This window comes from Pseudorca crassidens, chromosome 16 (assembly GCF_039906515.1).
Source record: "Pseudorca crassidens isolate mPseCra1 chromosome 16, mPseCra1.hap1, whole genome shotgun sequence".
NCBI lineage: Eukaryota > Metazoa > Chordata > Mammalia > Artiodactyla > Delphinidae > Pseudorca > Pseudorca crassidens.
The window spans coordinates 57,703,487-57,716,047 of NC_090311.1; the positions used below are offsets into that span (position 1 = coordinate 57,703,487).

General features: G+C 44.3%; 1 protein-coding gene across 8 annotated transcripts in view; it reads right to left on the bottom strand.

Moving 5' to 3' along the window:
* Positions 1-12,561, bottom strand: part of LRMDA (leucine rich melanocyte differentiation associated) — a 1,270,435-nt gene that overhangs the window by 1,224,082 nt on the left and 33,792 nt on the right. The window lies entirely within an intron of this gene.

The following is a 12,561-nucleotide window of genomic DNA, read 5'->3' on the forward strand; positions in this document are numbered from 1 at the left end:
TGCCTGGAGGAAACCAGCTGACTGCAGGAGCGAATGAGGCCAACCAGGGCAGTGGGGCCCACTGAAGACAAGTCTGATGACTTCTTCGGGTCCCTGTATTTAGTCAAGCCTGAAGCCCACTCTACCCTTGACCATCGCAGCAGGTGAGCCAACACATTCCCTTTCTTGCTTAAACTAGGTTTAGATTTGTTTTTGTCACTTGCGACCCAGAGAGAGCCCTCATACTGGGGAGGTGTCAATTCAGGAGGACTCACCTAAAATCAATAAATGCTTCTACTCTTTCTTTACATATACGTCCATGAATAAGAGTCTGCCGAGGCCCAGAACAAGGAGGGGTGCAGTGAGCCTTTTCTGACCTTTTATACCCCTTCAGTCCTCCCTGTGACCTTGGCCCTCATGCCAGGCGGCCAGCCTATTCCCAGGCCAAGCTCAAGCAACTTGCACTTCTAAGCCTGTCAGGAATGGCACTGCCCTAACACTGTGGAATGGTGGCAGATCATCACCACCTGCAGTAGAGGCACGCTTCCATGCTAGCATAGCTTCCCCTTTCTTCTGGACAATACTTCATCTAAGCACGAACAAGAGAGGGCAGGGGCCCCATCTCTGGCCCATCCTAGAACCCCATCTGCTCAGCACGGCGATGCATCCAGAGGTGAGCACAGGTCCCAAGCTTGGACAACAGAGTCCTTCCCAGGATTTTTTAACTAGACCAGGGATAGATAGCCTTTGTCCTCCAAGGGTATGGATGCGAGGCCACAGCTTTGGCAGCTGTGCCCCTGCTGTGAGGAGAAGCTGGGTAGGAGAAGCTTCTCTGTGCCTTGGTAGAGAACCAAAGCACAGAGAAGATAAGCAACTTGTTCAAGGTCACATAGGTGGGAAGAGGTGGCTTTCGGCCCTGGTCTGTCTGGCTCCAGAAATGGTAAATAAAGAAAGAGGAAGCAGAAAGAATATCCGCCACGCCCTACAGTTCACAGAGCAACATGTGTTTTGCACATACGCCCGCGGCCCTAGCCCCCTGCATACACGTGTTTTGCACGTATGCCCGCGGCCCTAGCCCCCTGTATACACGTGTTTTGCACATACGCCCGCAGCCCTAGCCCCCTGTGTACACGTTTGTCAGAGCTGCCTTATATTTATGAGCAAAAACTTAAGTTTAACTTTGTAGCACTAGGGTCTTTGTGAAGGTATTTTTGTACCTAATCCTATGACTATGGTGGCACCTAAGAGGCCAACTGACACAAATGAGGACAAAGAACTCAAGTCAGGATCCCTCAGGGGCAAAACCAGGTCTAGAACTTGGGTCTCTTGACTCCCTCTCCAGTGCTCTCTGCACTTCCGTCTGATGCAGAGAACTTACCAAGCGGTTACCATGAGCTACAGCATCATGTTTTCCCCTTTCCCTTGGGTCCTTCCCAGTGGTATGCTGGTAAATGTTTAATAACCGTCTCTTCAGAAAACAAACAAACCAACAAAAAACCTGACTTGTAGCAACTGCCATTTTCCATAGTGTAAATACTCTACTATGGTCAATTTCAGTGTTCCAACATGATGTCCCTGAATGCAGTTGGGAGGACTCCAGCACACCACTGAACCTCCCACAGTCAAGGAAAGTTTCCAGAGCAGCTGGTGCTAACTGCAAGGACTTTCCAGTCAACCTAATAGTCTTCCTGCGATTTAGCCTGAAATCAATGTGCCTGCCATCCACGGAGGCTCAGAGTGAAAGGGTTGCTAATGGCAGAAGAGGAAAGTCTGTCTGTAAGGGCTTTTGATGCCAAACAGAGCAATACACCGAAGTCATTAGCTAGAAACGTAAATGGTTCAGAATGAATTAAGGAAAATACGTTGCCATGGTTTAGGGAATGGAATCTGGAACCTGGAGCCAGATGGTATGTTTTCAATCCTAACTAGCTGTGTGACTTTGGATACGTAACTTAACCTATCTGTAAAATGGGGATGGCACCAGGGCCAACCACATACGGTTATGAGGATTCGATGAGAAATATGAACACAAAGATCTCAACACGGTACCTGGCACATAATAAACTCTAAACAGATGTTAGCTGTTATTACCATTTAAGTTGTGTAGAAAACAAATCATGACCAATAAGTAGGGATTGATCGCTGGACTAGAAGCTCCATGAGAGCAAGGACCTGGTCTATCATGATCTCTGCTGTATCCCCATACATAGAACAATACCTGATACATTTACTGAGGAAGCACTCAATTCATATTAACTGCATGTTGAGTACAGCATCTAACAGTCTTTAAATATTTGTATTTCTTTAGCTCTTGCTTTAATCGCACCCTCTGTTTTAAAACAACCATCAAAAAAAAAAAACCCGTCAGTAACCTGGCTAATGTTTATGTTCAGTTTCTCTAAAAAGTCATTACACTTTTTAAGTCTATTTGAGTGGAAATAAGGGCCTACCTTCCCCTTCGTTAATCACACACACGGAAATCTGTTGGTTTGGATTACAATCCAGACGGTAAATTCACTTGGTTGCAGGACAACTAAATAAAGGCAAAGGGGCTCTGACTTCCAGCATTAGCCTTCCACACGCCAGGCCCTGAAGTGACAGACATAGCTCATCCCAGCCCGGGTCCTGACCCTCACCCCCGCCATCCACCTGGCAGGCCCAGGGATGACAGGCGGAATGTTCTGGACATGGATGGGGGCTGGGTGGATTCTGTCTTCCACTTCCGCTCTGGTCTCTTCCTGTGCTCTCCTCCCCAGGGCCCTGTCTCTGTCCCCTTCCCCGCCCTCCTGAGCAGACCCCAGCCACGCCCTCCACAGGCCTCCCCTCCCCACTCTCGGCTTTCTCCTCTCTAGCAGGCTGGTTTGTTAGGGCATGAAAAATGGCTCCGTGGAATAAAGATGTTTTCCCCCTGATGAGCACATTTGCAGAAGGTATGTCACAGATCCCAGGCTGGGGTTGGGCGGTCTCTCAAGAAAGTTGCTTGTGCCCCCTTCTTTCCCTCCCTCCCTCTCCCCCTTCTCCCCTCAGCACCCTCCCCCTCTTTGCTTACTTATTGGAAGAGTAATAAATATTGGGTCGACGGGCCCTTCTCACAGCTACAAAGCCTACCTGTAAGCGAGCTCAATAATTAGCAGTCTTGAAGATGATATATGACTTTCATTACCCTTTGGGACTGGAGACTAAATGAGGACAGAGCTAATTGCCGTGCAAAGCAGTTTGGCATGAATGAGAAAAATGCAGGCCCTGTCTCCTGCCAAAAAAAGGGCCCTATTGCTGCTCTGATCTCAAGGCTGGTTTCTGCCGCAGGAGTTCACTCGGTGTCCATAAATCATGGGCCGCTCACAGCTCGGCTGCCCTTAGTCGTCAGCGGGCTGTGCGCTGAGTGACAGATCCCAGCCCACTGCACTGGAACTTCAACTCTCTCCTTTCTTCTCCTCCTCTTCGTCCTCTTCCGCCTCCTTTTTGCACTGACCAGAAAATTAAACCCAGACTCCTCAGCTTGGGGAGGCCTGGGCTGGGGGTGGCGGCTGCTGACTTGCTTTGGGTTCTGGATGCCCGGGCCCAGCTGCTCACTCCCTACACACTGTTTCCCCCTCCTCAAAACGTGCCCTAGACCCCGAGGCCAGCAGAGGATGGCTCTCTCCATCCTCAGGAGGAGGCAGGCCCCTCCTGCAATGCTCCAGGCTGAGCCTCTGTCCTTGGTTTGCCATCGAGACAAATGTGGCCTCTCTGCTGGCCGCATGTCTCCCTCTCCCCCCACCACCCTTTCAGGAAGTGCTTCCCTTCCCTTAAAGGGGAAGGACTGACAGCAGCCACATGTGTGTCTGCAGCTGACAGATGCGCACAAGCCATGGAGGGCGGAGCTACCCAAGGCAGGGCCACTGTGATGGGGGGATGGGACGCCTCCTAGAAACAGTCTCTTCTCCACCCCTCAGCCCCACTCCTTGGTCACTTCTCAAGGAGCCCTGCTGCTGAGGGTCCAGGTGGGAAATGCTGAGTGTGCAAAGCACCACGCCTGTGTCCCCTTCCATTCACTTCCCTGGGGTGGGGGGAGGGTGTCCCTCCCTTGTGGGCAGACACCAATTTCACAGTCAGAGTCGTGGTCCCTGGATTTTCCAGGGCAGTCACATAATTAATTCTTAGTGTGTCCAAATTATATTTGACACTTAATTTATAACTCAAGGTTCCATAATGCAAAATCCTCTCCTGGCAAGAAGGGTGACGTGCACAGTGAGTGTGTGTGTGACTTGACAGCCAGGGTTGGAGGGGTGGCTCTCTGTAACTCCCAGAGGGGAGGGGGCTGACTTTTATTGAACAGCTACTTTACATCCAGGGATTCCAGAATTACTTTCTTGATTCCTCATTATCCCATTTATTTCCTCATTCCCTTCACAACAACTCTATGAGGAAAGTACTACTTATTGCCTCTAAAGTGCAGACAAGGAAACCAAGACCCAGCAAGGTTAATTCACCCAAGGTCATCCTGTTAGGGAAGAGGCCAAGCTGGGGTTCATGATCTTGGGAGTCTCTCAATTCTTTGTGCCATTCAATTCCTCCTTTAAGGATAGGGACAGGGGTTCCCCAAACTGGAAGCCTCAGCTGCTTCACAGAGGTGGGAGTCAAGGCCAGACTTTAGCTGCGTGTCACAGAATGCCCTCTACAGCAGCTTAAACAAGTACAGGTTAATTGTCTCCTATAACAAGAAGGCCAAGGCAGGTCATCCAGGACTGGTGCAGCTCAACAAGGACTTCAAGAACCCAGACTCTTTGTATCTCCCCATTCCATCATCCCTGCATTCTAGCTTCTTGCCTTCTGGTTACAAAGTGGCTGCTGTACCACCAAACATCATGTCTTCAGTCCAGGGAGGGAAAAGGGGTTAGAGAGAGGGAAAAAATGAATTCTCCAGTCAAAACTTTGTCTTTTCACTTGGGAAGAGGAGCCCTTCCCAGCAGACTTCCCCACGGGAAGGTGGAAACCAATGTGCTAGAGACCAATGGCACCAAAATGGAAGCCTTATCATCTTATTCATACATCCCACACTCTTGCCTGATAAAATCTTTGACAGTCAAATTGATTTAGGCTATTATAAGGGGGTTGTTCCTTTCCCATCTCCACCTGCAGCTGGGGCAGGACAGGGTGTCCCCCCCGACAGTGCCCCAAGCCTGTAGCACCCATGAGAAAGTTCTCATCACTGTCTCCTTATCCAATTAGGGGCAGATTCACTTGCTGGGAGCTGCATCTGTCAGTAAGCAGGCAGGAGACAGTTAGAACCTAAATCAGGGCCACTGGGGTTGGCGGGTTGCTACACAGTAACAGTAACCAGCTTACTGCCCATCCCACCGGATTCCACAGGCCATTTCTGTGCTCCTGGCGGCTGCTGTCACTTGCAGATTTCTGATATCTCCCAAACCTTTCTCAAGAGGCTCCTCCATGTGGATGGGAAGGATGGTGGGAGGTTTCTGAGTGCTAGGGTCCCACCTCAGGCCCTCCAGGTGCAAACTGGGTCACATCTCCCTTTCCTCCAGACCCCAATGGCTTCTCATAACCTTGAGAATAAAACTCAAACTCTTTACCTTGACCTACAAGTAGGGTGACCTGTTATCCCAACATTATTATTAGTAGCACCCCTTTCGGTCTCAAATGTGTCTTAGTCTGGATGATAAATTATGTGGTCACCTTATCAAGCAGTAGGCTCTGCACGTTCCCTGTCTTTGTCCCCAGGCTCCTCTCCTCCGCTCCCTCTGGCTCACACACCTCCCTCCAGCCAGGCAGAGGGTTCACTGAAGGGGCCAATGCCTCAGGACCCCACCGGGAACACACTGTCCCTGCTCCCTCTCTAGCCTAGTTCTATTCAGCTCTCAGGTCTCATTTCAGTGTTCCTTTTTCAGAGGTGTCTTCCTTTACTTATCCCCCAGGAACCTTAATTCTATTATACCAATGCTGTTATTTTTCTTTATTGATAGAATCATCCATTTGAATGACATGTTTGTTTAATATCTGTTTCCTCACTAGACTGTAAGCAGAGACCCCTGCATCTCCAAACCCTAGCAGAGGCTGTTGACCCACAACTGTCAAATGAATGAATGAATGAATGAATACATGATGTTTCTCCCAAATGCATACCTCCACCAGGTTCACTGCGATCGTCTGCAGTGAGAAGTAATTCTGGCACAACTGGAGCTTCCCAGCAACATAACACATCACTCTGAGCTGCCCGTCACAGGAGGAGCTTAAACAAAGGCCATCATAGAGTGAGAGATACTGCACTGTAAGGCTTTCCCTGCACCTGGTTCTCATACCCCCTCAGGCAGGATATCAGCCAGATTGCCGCCAACTCCACAGCGCTATCTACAATGCCTCAGTGAACATGTCCATGCCCCTTATGGATCTGTGAGAAAATTTCCCTGGGATACAGATTTCTCAGGTCATTAGGGATTTTTTACCTAATATACTTAATTGGATTAAATCCCCCCCACCCCTTTTCTTGGTCTGTACAAGTTCTAGAATTTTAGGGCCAATTATCTGTCCTGACAAGTGGGGCCTTAAACCAAATTTAATTTGATTTTAAAAATACACCTTTCTTCTATTCCAAGTATCACGGAAACTTTGCCACCTGCTATGGACACAGCTTTACGTGCTACTGTCCACCCTTAGAAAAAAAGGCCTCAGAATGAGCTGGATGCTGTGGAGGTGGCCTGGGCAATGTCAGCCCTTGCTTACCTCCTGGCATGAGTGACAAGAGCAAAAGAGGAAAAGCAGAGAGTTCTGGGAAAGGCCGGATGGCCTGGAAGTGTGATGGTACTGGCTCTCCTGGAGGCCCATGGAAAAATTCACAGTGCAAAACACCAGGTCGTGCTCCTCCAAGGCCTGGCCTGGGCTGGGCTGATAGCAACAACCAGACCCATCCTATGCCCAGAGAGACCAGCACTCGAGCCAGGAACCACAGAAGGGTCAGCCTGGGGCCTATGGGATTTCTGTGTAAGGGAAAGGAGAGACAGGGCCCCTAGATCAGCCCCAGCTGACTCAACACAGGAAAACCATTCTGCTCCTCACCCCGTCTTCCCAACCTGACTACAAAAGGCAACGTCTGCTGGCCTCATCTTCAGGCTGTACCCAGGCCAGCGCAGGCCTAATGGACTCTGGTGTGGGACATCCAGAAATTTGGCAGAGTGATTGTATGAGCAGCCTGGAGTTTCACCTGAGCAGACAAAAGGAGGGACCCTGTTCCAGGGGGCCAGCCACAGACAGCTTCCCAGACTCCAGCAGAATGCATTCAGACGTGCAGACAGACGTGCAGACAGATGTGCAGTCAGGGATAGCAGATACATAGCTACGGGTACAGAGATGCTCACCCTTTCATATAAACTGACCCTTCTTCTTCCAGCCAACCCCATAACACACCTCAGACTCCTCCAGAACTGCTAGCCTCCCGGTTTGACGGCACTATTGCTAAAAGCCAAAGGGCACTGAGCGCCCTCCACTTCCAGCCAAGATAGAACAACAGGGAATGGATTTACCCTCCCACGTGAAACAACTAAAACACTGTACAAAGTATATGAGACAATTTTCGAGCCACTGAACATACAGCAACCGAGATGGGAAATCAGCGAGGTGAGCCATGCACTTTCCCCAGATCACTGCCTTGAGAGAGTTTCCAGGATACCACAAAGGGAGGAGGAATCCCAGACAGAGCTTAGTTAATATGATGAGTTAAGGAGATGGAGCTAAGATGGTCTCTGAGGAAACCCGGGCACCTGGCATTTGCAGGATAGAGCCCTGGAGAGGAGAGGGTTGCACAGAGAGACAACCCAAGAGATGAGCACTCCCCCTCAGGTACTCAGCAGAGTACTGAGCAGTGCGTGGTGTATAAGGATGCTACCCGAGGCCAGGGAAAGAACTACCAGAAAAGATTAGAAGGCCAAGAATATTTTTGGTTTCCAATAGGCATTGGGTACTTAGACGGGTCTAGTCTCAGCAGTGAGACAAGATTAGCCCTAGATTAACACTACTCTGGTTCTACCTATCAAATATTAAAAGCAAGACTCAGAATGATCAAACTGTTTCCAAATAACATAATGGCATCTAGAACAAAGCTCAAGAAGACTTATAAGAACACAAAGCACGCGAGAAAGTAAAATTCAAAATGTCTGGCATCGGGCTTCCCTGATGGCGCAGTGGTTGAGAGTCCGCCTACCAATGCAGGGAACACGGGTTCGTGCCCCGGTCCGGGAAGGTCCCACATGCCGCGGAGCGCCTGGGCCCGTGAGCCATGGCCGCTGAGCCTGCGCGTCCGGAGCCTCTGCTCCGCAACTGGAGAGGCCACAACAGTGAGAGGCCCGCGTACCGCAAAAAAAAAAAAAAAGTCTGGCATCCATCAAAAGTTACCACACACGCAAAAAAGTAGGAAAGTGCAACTGATGAAGATAAAAATCAATCAGTAAAACCTGGAAATGATGCAGATATTAGAAGTAGCAGACAAGAGCACTAAAACAGTTATTATAACTGTATCCATATATTCAAAAGCTAGAGGAAAGAGCAAACATGTTGAGAAGAGACACAGAAGACATAAAAAAAGACCCAAATCAACTCTAGAGAAATAAAATTGAACTAATCATCAATAAACTGTGGAAAAACTCAAGCAGCCTTATATATATATATATATATATATATACACACACACACACATATATATGTATATGTACACATACATACATATAATATATATTATGTGAATATGTATATGAATATTATATGAATATATCCCTAAAGGAAAGGAGAAGGGAAAGAAGAAATAATGGCCAAAATTCTTCATCAACTTACTAAAGCTTACTCAAGAAGAAACAGATATCCTGAATATTCCTATATCTATTATAGATACGTATTGAACTGGCATTTGTAGTTATAAACTTCCCAGGCACAGAGACTGCACTGGTGAATTCTTTTTTTTTTTTTTTAAATAGATCTTTATTGGCGTATAATTGCTTCACAATACTGTGTTAGTTTCTGTTGTACAACAAAGCGAATCAGCCATATGCATACACATGTCCCCATATCCCCTCCCTCTTGAGCCTCCCTCCCACCCTCCCTATCCCACGTCTCTAGGTCATCACAAAGCACGGAGCTGATCTCCCTGTGCTATGCTGCTGCTTCCCACTAGCTAACTATTTTACTTTCGGTTTCACTGGTGAATTCTACCAAACATTTAAGTAAGAAATAATACCAATTCTACACACTCTTCCAGACAACTGAAGAGGACAGAATACTTCTGAACTCATTCTATGAAGCTAGCATTACTCTGATACCAAAGACATTACTAAAAAAGAAAACGATTGACTAATATCCCTTATAAAACTTGATACAAAAATTCTTAACAAAATTTTAGCAAATTGGATCCATCAATACGTAAAATATTGATCCATCAATATGTAAAGGTAAACCCAGGAAGGGTTTATCCCAAGGATGCAAGGTTGATTTAACATCCAAAAATCAATTAATGTGATACACCACATTAACAGAAAGAAGGGGCTAAAAACCAGTTGATTATCTCAATAGATGCAGAAAAAGAATTTGACAAAATCCAACACCCACTCATGATGAAAATTCTCAAGAAACCAGAAACAGAAGGAAACATCTTTGACTTGATAAAGGGCACTATGGAAAGTTCACAGCCAGCATCATAATTAACGGTGAGAGGCTGAATGCTTTTCCCTTAAGATCAGGAACAAGGTAAGGATGTTAGATTATGTCACTCCAATTCAACATTGTACTAGAGATTCTAGACAATCCAATAAGGCAAGGAAAGATTTCTAAGAAGACATCTTGGAAAAGAAGAAGCAAATTGTCTTTATTTGTATATGACGCGATAATCTATATAGGAAATCCCTTGGAATCTACAAAAACCTACTACAACTAATAGGTAAGTTTACCAATATTACAGGATACAAGATCAATTTCAAAAAAAATTGTGTTTCTATATACTAGCAATAAACAATTGGAAATTAAAATTGAAAAATATCATTTACAATAGCAGCAAAAATATGAACTACCTAGGGATAAATCTAACAAAAGATGTGTAAGCCCTGTGTACTAGAAACTACAAACCACTACTGAAAGAAAAATAAACAAGATCCAAATAAATATAGAGAAATACCATGTTCATAGGTCAGAGATGGTTAGGATGTCGCTTCTCCGCAAATTGATGTACAGAATCAAAGCAATCCCAATCAAAATCCTTGCAGGCTTTTTTCTAGAAATTGACAAGCTGATTCTAAAATCCATATGGAAATACAAAGACTTAGAGTAGCCCAGAAAACTTGGAAAAAGAACAAAGTTGGAGGTCTAACACTACCTGATTTCAAGACCTATTATAAAGCTACAGTTATCAAGATAGTGTGATGGTGACATCAAGGTAGACAAATAAATCAATGGAACAGAAAAAGACCCACAATAAGTGAATAATTAATCTTCAACAAAGATGTAAATGTAACTTAGTGGAGAAAAGATAGTCTTTTCAACAAATGATGCTGAAACAACTGAATATATGTAAAAAATGAAATTATTTTACATTTTTTTACATATATGTAAAAAATGAAATTCAATCAATACCTCAAACCATGTGCAAAAAATCAGATCAATTAACACCCATCCTTCTGAAACTATTTCAAAAAATTGCAGAGGAAGGAACACTTCCAAACTCATTCCATGAGGTCACCATCACCCTGATACCAAAACCAGACAAAGATACCACAAAAAAAGAACATTACAGGCCAATATCACTGATGAACATAGACGCAAAAATCCTCAACAAAATACTAGCAAACCAAATCCAACAATACATTAAAAGGATCATACACCATGATCAAGGAGGATTTATCCCAGGGATGCAAGGATTTTTCTGTATCTGCAAATCAATCAGTGTGATATATCACATTAACAAATGAAAGAATAAAAACCATATGATCATCTCAATAGGTGCAGAAAAAGCTTTTGATAAAATTCAACATCAATTTATGACAAAAAAAAAAAAAACTCTCCAGGCTCTTCCTAGAATAATTCATATGCACACATTTTTCATCTACAGACCTCAGATTAAGAGCTTATGTTGGATGGGATGAATTGGGAAGTTGGGATTGACATATACGCACTATTGATACTATGTATAAAATAGATAACTAATGAGAACATACTGTATAGCACAGGGAAATCTACTCAATGTTTTGTGGTGACCTAAATGGGAAACAAATCCAAAAAAGAGGGGATATATGTATATGTATAGCTGATTCACTTTGCTGTACACTAGAAACTAACACCACATTGTAAATCAACTATATTTCGATTAAAAAAAAAAAAGAACTTATGTTGGACGCATTAAGGGAATCCATGAAAAAAAAAAAACAAAACCTCTCCAGGAAGTGGGCATAGAGAGAACCTACCTCAACATAATAAAGACCATATAGGACAAACCCACAGCTAACATCATACTCAACAGTGAAAAGCTGAAAGCATTTCCTCTAAGTTCAGGAACAAGACAAGGATGTCTACTCTCACCACTATTATTCAACATAGTTTTGGATGTCCTAGCCATAGCAATCAGAGAAGAAAAAGAAATAAAAGGAATACAAATGGAAAAAGAAGAAGTAAGACGGTCACTGTTTGCAGATGACATGATACTATACACAGAAAATCCTAAAGATGTTGCCAGAAAACTACTAGAGTTCATCAGTGAATCTGGTAAAGTTGCAGGATACAAAATTAATATACAGAAATCTGTTGCATTTCTATACACTAACAATGGAAGGTCAGAAAAAGAAATTAAGGAAACAATCCCATTTACCATCACATCAAAAAGAATAAAATACCTAGGAATAAACCTACCTAAGGAGGCAAAAGACCTGTACTCCGAAAACTATAAGACACTGATGAAAGAAATCAAAAGTGACGCAAACAAATGGAAAGAGATACCGTGTTATTGGATTGGAAGAATCAATATCGTCAAAATGACTATACTATCCAAAGCAATCTATGGATTTAATCCAGTTCCTATCAAATTACCAATTGTATTCTTCACAGAACTAGAACAAAAAAATTTTTAATTTGTATGGAAACATGAAAGACCCCAAATAGCCAAAGCAATCTTGAGAAAGCAGACCAGAGCTGCAGGAATCAGGCTCCCTGACTGCAGACTATACTACAAAGCTACAGTCATCAAAACAGTATGGTACTGGCACAAAAACAGAAATATAGATCAATGGAACAGGATAGAAAGCCCAGAAATAAAGCCACACACATATGGTCAATTAATCTACAACAAAGGAGAAAAGAATATAACATGGACAAAAGACAGTCTCTTCAATAAGTGCTGCTGGGAAAACTGGATAGCTACATGTAAAAGAATGAAAATAGAACATTCTCTAACACCATAACAAAAATAAACTCAAAATGGATTAAAGACCTAAATGTAAGACTGGATACTATAAAACTCCTAGAGGAAAACATAAGCAGAACACTCTTTGACATAAATAGCAGCATTATCTTTTTGGATCTGTCTCCTAGAGTAATGGAAATGAAAACAAAAATAAACAA